Here is a 10,145-nt window from a genome sequence, read left to right as displayed (position 1 = left end):
TTCATGATCTTAAAATAGAGTATTGGTGAGGAAATGAGTTCAGAGAACAAGTTATGACATAAGAAATATAAGGGTTGTATTTCACTATTACTTGCTTCTCCTAGAACAAATAAGCATACCTTGGTTATCCCTGGCTGTTGCAGTCAGGTTCACATTGCTGGTAGTAATCACCCAACCAAGAGCAGCTTGTGGGAAAAAGAGGGTTATTTTGGCTTATAGTCTTGAGGGGAAGCTCCATGATGACAGGGGAAAACGATGGCATGAGCAGAGGGTAGACATAACCCCCTGGCCAACATAAGGTGGACCATAGCAACAGGAGAGTGTGCCAAACACTGGCATGGGGACACTGGCTATAACACCCATAAGCCCACTACCAAGAACACACTGCCTCCAGGGGGCTTTAATTCCCAAATCTCCCTCAGCTGGGAACCTAGCATTCAGAATATCTAAGTTTATGGGAAACACCTGAATCAAACCACCACATTCTACCCCTGGCCCCTATAAACTGATACCACACATGATATTAAATATATTGCATTCAGTTCAACTTTAAAAGTCCCCATAGTTTTATCAATCCTAATGATGTTCAAACATCCCCAGAATCCAAGATCTTTTAACTGAGCCATAATCATAATACCAAAAACCCATAATGGCACAGAATAAACACTCACTGCAAATGATATACCATTGGACATAACAAAGAAATATTCAGCCAATACAAGATTTAAACAGGGCAAACATCAAACTCTGTAGCTCCAAGTCCAATAACAACAGTCAGTGACAAATCTCCAAGCCTGATAATTCGAACCAGCAACAAGTCTCTGGAGTTCCAATTCTGCCCCTTCAGCTAGGCTACTCACAGTCCTGGAAAACTTCATCTAGGGCGAGTAGCTCTCCTTAGCAGCCATCTTGTGATCCCAACATCTCCACTGGGTCTCCACTGTAACCCTTGGCTCATCCTCATGGCTCCATCCCACCTTCATGCAGGCATCCAGCAAACCTGCTTCACACTGCCCATGGCTATTTCCAAAACGCAAGATGGTGTTGCAAACTCAATGACCCTCTCTTTCCTGCATTTCTTATGCTCCACAATACCAGGTATGGTGCCAATTTGTTAATCCGGAGGGGGAGGGGATAAAGCAGACTTTGAAGAACACTTTAAAGGATACTCGTTGAGCACTCAGGCCCCTTCAAAGGAGACTACATTCTTCCTGTTGCCCCAGCGCAGGTCAGCTGACCCAATCTCAATGGTTGTAATCTCTCATAAAATTGCATCTGAATGGGCAGCAGTTTCACCCAAAGATTTACTTCTGTGCCATATTCCTCTGCACACACCAGTCCATTTCTACACAAAGTAAGACTGCACAAGTTCTCAGGACAGGGACATAACAGCAAGCCTCTGACACAAACGGTTGCAAGCCCAGTGCAGGCAAAGGTCTTTCTCACCCTCATAAGACAAACCTCAGAGTCCATAGTTCTTAGTGCATTATGGTCTTGCAACTCTGACCAGAATAATCCATCAAGCGAAAATCAGCTCCAAAAGGCCAAAGCCACACAGTTAGGTATCTAGCAGCAAATGATCCAACTGTTGGTACCAACATTACTGTTGCATTCAGGTTCTCATTGCTGGTAGAAATCATGCAACCAAGAGCAGCTTGTGGGAAAAAGGAGGTTTATTTTGGCTTATAGACTTGAGGGGAAGCTCCGTGATGACAGGGGGCAATGATGGCATGAGCAGAGGGTAGACATTACTCCCTGGCCAACATAAAGTGGACAATAGGAACAGGAGAATGTGCCAAACACTGGCACAGGGACACTGGCTATAATACCCATAAGCCTGCCCTCAACAATACACTGCCTCCAGGAGTCATTAATTCTCAAATCTCCATTAGCTGGATGGGGGACACCTGAATCAAACTGCCACACTGGCTTTCTTAGTCAACTTGCTAATAGAAATTGTGCCTATCCTATCCTTTCCCATATTTTAACTCATGAAGTTATCTGCTTCCAAATATATGAGATAAGCTTCTTTATTTCTGAATTGATGTCACTTTAACTAGCACCATTAGTTATTTTAAACTGATTGAAAGGTGAGTTGGTCATCATACAATAATGTTCATTCTAGCAGGAATATGTCTGAGAGCAAAAGGAGACAGGACTTCATGCATAAAGGAGCCTATCACAGGCCAATCAGCAGTAGAATCACTTCCCCAGAGAATAACTGGGAATCATAGCTGATGACTATTTTTGGAAACCAGGTGACCTGAATCTCCCCAAATCTTCCAGTTATTGAGCAAAATTTAATGGATATGTTGTAGAGGAAAAACCAACTTCCTGGAGTCACCAGCTTTGAGTATTTCTAGGAAAGGAATTATTGACTTTGAATATTTAATACATTTTCCATTCACCTAACATTTAGTTTAGCAGTATTTATTAGGTATGCCAGACACTGTCCTAGAACTCCAGATAGGGCAGTAAACATACCAGACCTTTTCTGCTCCCACAGGGGATACATTTTAGACAGTGATAAATAATGCATGAGGAAGAAAGTGCATAAATCAGAATGAATGTGACCAGTTCTATGAAGAAAATCAAGATGGCATGAGAAAGCATAATAGGGTGAAGACTTTTGCAGTGTGTCTATATGGAGAGTGAGTCTTTAATGATGAGGACCCATCAGTTATGAGAAGTTCCTGTGGAAGGCCCCTTGAGGCAGAGAACAGACAGTGGAAAGGCTAGGAGGAGGGAAAGAGTTGGCAGGTAGGAGGAACAGAAGGAAGGCCAGATTGATAGAAGCCCACTGCAGTCGAGATGGGATACAGAAGGAAGAGCCAGGGCTGAGTAACCAGTCCCAGGATCTGGATTTTCTAATAAAGTTCACAGGAGGAATGAGAGCAAGGTGGCAACATGATTACACAAATGAATGAGAGCAGGAATGTGTGGTTCTAGTCATGGGTCTGCGTCTGTCACTAGCTGGGCAAGCTTGATGAGCATTCACCTTCAACAGAACTGTAGGACCCATGTAGACACTGAAGTTTTGGAATGCAATGAAAGTTTTCCTCAAAAAAACACATGCATTGGGAAAATATAAGGCCCCATCTAGGTGATTATATATTCCTTAATGGCTTTCCTTTGTGATTCTTCCTGTCAATTTTCTTTGTGTAGTTCTTTTTTACTCTTAAGATCAAGAGAAGGGAAAGTAAATAGCAAACATCTTTGCATGGCTTCATTAATTTGCATATTCAGTTTCCCTAAAATCTTGGAGCTTAACATTCTTTCCTTTGTGGCTACCTTTAAGGTATTAGGGAGTATCCCTCTGCCATAAAACATGTCTTTCCTCTGACCAGAAGAAGCTGTCCAGGTCTAAAGAGAAGAGATTGGACTCTCCATCTAGGGACAGCAGGAGACTGATGTAGCAGACAGCTTCAGGTTCACTGAGATGAACTTTCAGACCAGGCACAGTTATGGAGGAAGGGATTTATTGAAGCTTACAAGTCCAGAGGAAGTTCCACAACAGCAGAAGAAGCTGGCCTGCCTTCACAGGACCAAGCAGGGAGAAAGAAGTACAAGCCTAAGGGTCAAAAGCCACACAGCACACTTCAGGAACTCCAGCTAGGCACACTTTGCGTATCTTTAGATTGAAATCGGAAACCCACCACCACACCTTAAGATCACCCAGTGACATTGCCTCCAGCCCGGTAGCCAGCAGATGCAAACTACAAACAACTGAATATATTGGGGGCCATCTATTCTATTCAAACCACCACTACTGATAACCAAAAGTTCTATCTGTGAGCAATGGACAACAAGTCAAGATATACTACACCCTGTCTGACTTGGGCAACCACTGAATTCTTTTCTTTAGTTTCATCCTTACACGAACAGCAATGTTTGCCTCCTTCACGTTGTGCAATAGGGCTGCTTAGAAAAACATGTACCCTATACTGTGAGAAAGTCCACTTTAAACATATACTGTGGACGACTTCTTCTCCTTGTTTAGTGTGTTTGCTGAGATTTCCACACACAACGGGACATTGTGAAATGTAATCCATGTTGTTCATTCAGATTGTCTGGCTGTCTTCAGTCACCAACAGAAGTATTTGAGGAAGCCGAGGAGCAATGAGGGGAAAGCCCAGTCACTTACAGGCATCAGCAGTAAGCAGAGAGAAAACTGACATAAAAGCAAATAAAATGTGCAAAGGTGCCCTCAGACATTATGTCAGAATACATAGATATGAGTCATCGCATTGTCTTTGAGAATTTAATAAGGAGATGGATGTTAAATAGGTTTAACATTGTGAAAAATAAAGGTGAGAATATAAACCTATGAACTTATCCCATACTAAAAGGAAATGTTGACTTCACTATTGTCCCTTGGGGAGTAATCAGACAAGAAAATTATTTATTTAGTTATTGTGCTTGTATTATTTATTTTCTTGTCATATTTTTCTTCTTTTTCACTTTTTAGTATATATATGTATATTTGCATACATATACATACTGTCTCTGTGTATATGTGTGTGTGTGTGTGTGTGTGTGTGTGTGTGCGAAATATTATATTCTTTTATCCTTTACCCCTGCTCCTGTTATCCTGGAGGCCCTCCTCAATAGTGTTATGGTGAACGTACTGTGGGGAAGAGGAAGATTATCCAATGGGCCTTAAATGTCAAGAAAATAAGAGACTTATTTATTTTTTTTCTAGAAAAAAGAAATTAAAGAAGGTTCATAAAATTCAACAAATTGATATTGCTATTTGGGAAGAATATGTTTTCTTAGAAGGGAAAGTTTTCTTTATTTTTTCTTTAAAAATATGCCACTGTGCCCTGTCAAGAACATTCAAAAGCTATACGGGAAGAGTATTCCATTCTGGGCTGAAGCATTTGGTCCTGCTTGTGCTCATTAATGCTAATGTGAGTTACTGCTCCAGTGTGGACTCGGTCCTCGCTCTTTAGCCAACAGGAAATGACACAGCTGTGTGAGTGCTGAATAGCAAGTCATTGCCCAATTGATCCTCCCTTTCTCCCTTCCTAACAAGCTTGACAAAGAATTTATTGCATTCTTTAGAGATCCAGACCACATAGTTTTGGTTCATATAATCCTTTCCAATTACTTCTCCCAAATTTTAGAGCTTTCAATTGCTGATGTCATTTCTTAATACATAAATACATCCCACTGATTTCTATAAAATTCACAAACTGATTGTTTAATATACCAAATATGCAATTATATTCTGAATAGACTTGTAAATGAAATATGAAAAATACCTAAGGAACACCACAAGAGTAGTTTTTTAAAAAATAAATTCTGTTCAGATTAATCTTAAAATAGCATCTAGTAAACTTCAGAGACATTTTGTTACTAGTGTTTTAGGCAGTGTCAGAGGAAAACAATGATTGTTACTGAGCTAAATGAGACTCTCTCAGAGACTGCCTGAGCTTGGCAGCAAAGATGATGAGATATACTGAGCTGTGCTACTGATGGTTATTGCATGTCAAGTGGCATTTGATGGTTTTGGCACTTGATAAGACTTAAAAGATATAATCAAGCCGGGCGTGGTGGTGCACACCTTTAATCCCAGCACTTGGGAGGCAGAGGTAGGAGGATTACTGTGAGTTCGAGGCTACCCTGAGACTACATAGTGAGTTCCAGGTCAGCCTGGGCTAGAGTGAGACTCTACCTCGAAAAACCAACCAACCAACCAACCAACCAAACAAACAAACAAAAAAGATATAATCAAAGATGTCTTACTAAATTTTTAGGAAAAGTACTTTTGGAAATTCTTGTCCCTATGACAAAATAATTTTTAAAAAAGGGTATGTACAAACTGAATTGAAATGTGTATTGCTTAATACAAAGCCAGTGACTGTTAGATCAAATTTGTAACAGTAAGTTTTAGAAATCAAGTAACGACTGTTTGATCATTTCTGAACTCAAGGTGAGGGAAGGAGAAGCAGTTGACAGTACAGCTTGACAACAGTCATTAATATACTCAGAGACATTGGGAGAAGACTTCTGTGCATTTGACCTTGACTTACTCAACAGACCATCCTTCTGCTGGCTTGTAACAAATTCAACAAAGAATTTGTTCCAGTAGTTCTAATATATTTGGGAGGCTGGTTATTTCTTTGTCAAACAAAATACATCAAATGAAAAATAGGCATGTGTTCTGATACCTTGTATTCAGAATTAGATAGCAGGTTGCAATAATGTTGACAAAGATCCTATAAAGTGATGGCTAAGACTTTTATTCTGTCCATATTTGAATAAAAGTTGAGTGTCTTAAGTGAGGTGAGATCAAAGCTTGAATCTTTAGTGGCCTGAGAGCAAAGGTTAGACTGATTTGCTAGTGTTTGGAATGTGAGAACCACTCCTATAGACCAGCTGGACTTGTGAGGCTTAGTCCTCAGTTCATAGCCTCAGCTGGAAAGGTCACAGTGGACTATACATACCAGGTTTATTACCAAGTTTATGGTTCACTTGATAACAACAGCAGAAAATATGACTTTTTGTGCCACAGAAATCAGAACAAAATGATTCCATTAAATGATTCAAAATGTGTGGTCTTTTCATCCTAAATAATCCTGCCAGTTATTTTTTCCTTATGTCTAGGTTTTAAGTTGAAACACCAAATCATATTCTTTCCTTTGAAGGGCACCTCTTAAGTGAAGAAATCATACTGGAAATATGCCCAAGTACTCAGAATAGAACAGTGAAATGTCTAAGGTAGCACAGGTACAGATAAGTTCCAATACACTGAGTTTTTGTTTTTTTTTTTAAGGTTTGTAAGAGAGAAGAAAAGAGCCAAGCTTGTTGTAACTCAACAAAAATTCAAGCTCTGGACTGAAGAGATGACTTAGCAGTTAAGGCACTTGCCTACAAAGCCAAAAGACCAAGGTTCAATTCTCCAATGACTCACACAAGCCAGATGCACAAGGGGCACATGTGTCTAGAATGCATTTGCAGTGGCTAATTCTCTCTCTCTCCCTCTGTCAAATATATAAATAAGTAAAATATTAAAAAATTCAAATCCTGCAAGGGCTATAGCATGAGTTCAAGGCACCCTGGTCAGCTTATGGAGACCTTGCCCCCCAATAAAAGCACAAAGGGACAAAGGGGTTTGGGGATATAGCTAAGTAGTGGAGTGCTTCCCTAGCATACATAAAAGCCCACGTCCCATCTTCAGTATTCCTTAAAAAAAAACAACATATATGCACACACACATCATGTAATCAGCAAGGATCATGCCTTCTATAACTGTCCTCTAATCTTATAGTTCCTCTGTGTCTTCTCCATCACAGCTTTCATAAACTCTTTCAGAAAGGCATTGTTTTTCTGGTGGCAACTGAAATTTCATTTATATGTTGAGCACTGTTGAATGTCATTGTGAGGCGACTCTTAGCACCTTGAAAATGGCCATGAGCAGGAAACAGATGACTCAGTCTGATACTGGCTCTTATGTGAAACTTTTCTGTAGGTCACATCTTTGTCACCAAAGCAGGACAGGATGAGCATAGGTTAAATGAATATGCAAGCATTTAGTGGTACAATATTAGGTGACTAGCAAGGTATGTCAATTATGTGAGGGGGGAGAGCAAAAAAGAGGTCCTAATATATTCATAATCTATTTCATCTTAATTCTGATTCAAAGTAAGAAAATAGTTTCAGCACTTAATATGTAGCCACTGATTTTAATAATATTTAGTGAGTATATATGCCAGTTGATTTTTATAGATAGTTTCCATGCTGCTTGTGAAAACTTCAGTACAGTGGTACTGCACTTAATAACAACTCTGTAGAGTCCACCAGATGTCTGCTTTCATAAGTATTCTATGTCACCAAGTGGAACATATAGAAGTGGAAGTTAATATTAGGTGAGGTCACCAAGGTCTTTTGATACACTGGGAGGAAGTCACACAAGGTGGCACATATAAAATTAAAACACAAAATCAAATTTTGAAGTACACTATAAATTGTAGCATGATGCAAAAAGAAAAACAGAAACCATGAATGCATAGATTTTATTAACACACAAGACTTAGGGGTTGGGGGTTTAGCTCTGTGGATGAGTGCTTGCCTAGCAAGGGAAAGGTCCTAGGTTTGGTACTCAGTCCTGAAAACAAACAAGCAAACAAGAGTTAAAAAGAGAGATAAATAATAGCGTCACTGTTGATTCATTTTCCAAAATGTTAATTTGCTTTGTTCCAATTTATATACCTTAGACACTTTCTGAAAATTGTATCTGGAATTTTTCTGGACAAATTTCATATACATGAATTCACAGTTTTATGTTGCCCCAGATCTTTTCATGATTTCAAAGCCTTGCTGAATGCCTTATCTACTTATTTTATTTATTTATGTACTAAGCCTCTCAATTACATGTGGCTTCCCCCACAAAACCTGCTTACAGAAAATAAGCATGTAAGGCTTGTGAAGTTAGGTCCAAAAATGGTCAGATAAAATTGAACCAGAAGATTTTGCAGTTCTGTGGAGCTCACCTGAGGCAAGTCATAGATATGAGACTTTCATGTCTTCTCAAATGGCCTGAAGCTAACAGAATTTAGCAGAAAACCATAGCCTTTCTCAAGTGAAAGAAGAGAGAGACCCTGGGAGCTGCCACTCAAACACTGAAAATCTTCTAGAACAGGCCAGAACATATCAGCACATAACAAATCGTCTTCCTGTGTACAAGGTAGAAGTCCTTTGGAGGGCAAATTATTTGGGTTGTTCCAGGCCTCTGCTATCCACTGTTTTAAAACAGAAGCCTCCAATGGCCTTCCCTACTAAAATGAAAATTGGTGTGTATTAAAATGTAGAGTGTGGGCTGGAGAGATGGCTCAGCAGTTAAGGCATTTGCCTACAAATCCTAAGGACCTGAGTTTGATTCCCCAGTACCTACGTAAAGCCATATACACAGGGTGGCACATGTGTATGGAGTTTGTTTCAGTGGTTAGAGGCCCTGACATACCTGTTCTATCTTTCTCTCTCTCTCTCTCCCTCCCTCCCTCCTTCCCTCTCTCTCAAATAAATAGATGACATGGTGGTGCATGCCTTTAATCCCAGCACTCGGGAGGCAGAGGTAGGAAGATTAGATGAGTTCGAGGCCAGCCTGAGACTACATAGTGAATTCCAGGTCAGCTTGGGCCAGTGTGAAATCTTACCTCAAAAAAACAATAAATAAATAAATAAAAGATAAAAAATGAAATAAAATAAAATATACAAACCCAGTCTCCAGAATAAATTGAGAATATAAGCATGATCTCTAAATGTGACTATAAATTATTTGATTAAAATGCACAAAGCAGGCTGGAGAGATGACTTAGCAGTTAAGATGCTTGCTTGCAAAGCCAAAGGACCCAGATTTGATTCCTCAGTACCCACATAAGCCAGATGGCCAAGGTGGAGCATGCATCTGGAGTATGTTTGTAGTGGCTGAAGACCCTGGCACACCTGTAGAAAGCAGTCTTGTCTGTCTGTCTCTCTGTCTGTCTATCTATCTATCTACATATCTATCAATATATATGTATACATATACATGTATATATAAATGCAAATTCATCCAGAGAACAAACCCATTAATTTACTCATTCTAAACTAAATAAATATAATAACAAATATAAATATCTATCTATCTATCTATCTATCTATCTATCTATCTATCTATCTACATATATATTGAAAGAGAGAGAGAATGGGAGCCCCAGAACCACTATGAATGATGCATGCACCCCCTTGTGTACATGTGCAACATTGTGTTCTTGCGTCACTGTGCATCTGGCTTTCATGGGCCCCAGAGATTCAAACATGAGTTCTTTGGCTTTACAGGCCAGTACCTCGACTGCTGAGCCATCTCTCCAGCTCTCACTGTTCATTTTCTAATTGAAGTCACATTTGAATATGTAGCAAAAGAAGCTTTAAAGGCCTTACAGAGACTATTAATGTTTAGATTCAATACTTTCACTTTTGTTTTTAAAATGTGTTTAGCTGAGTGAAGTATCCCAATACAGTGACTTTTCATTGTAGCTGGAATGTGAGAAATATATTTTCATTTGAACTCCACTGTTGAACTGTATATTCTTGGGTAAACAACCTCTCTGGGTGTCAAGTTCTCCATCTTACATTTAAAAGGATGAACTGGAGGACCTCTG

Source organism: Jaculus jaculus, chromosome 4 (assembly GCF_020740685.1).
Source record: "Jaculus jaculus isolate mJacJac1 chromosome 4, mJacJac1.mat.Y.cur, whole genome shotgun sequence".
Lineage (NCBI taxonomy): Eukaryota > Metazoa > Chordata > Mammalia > Rodentia > Dipodidae > Jaculus > Jaculus jaculus.
The sequence above is the reverse complement of the archived record's forward strand: the minus strand, read 5'-3'. Positions refer to the sequence as shown.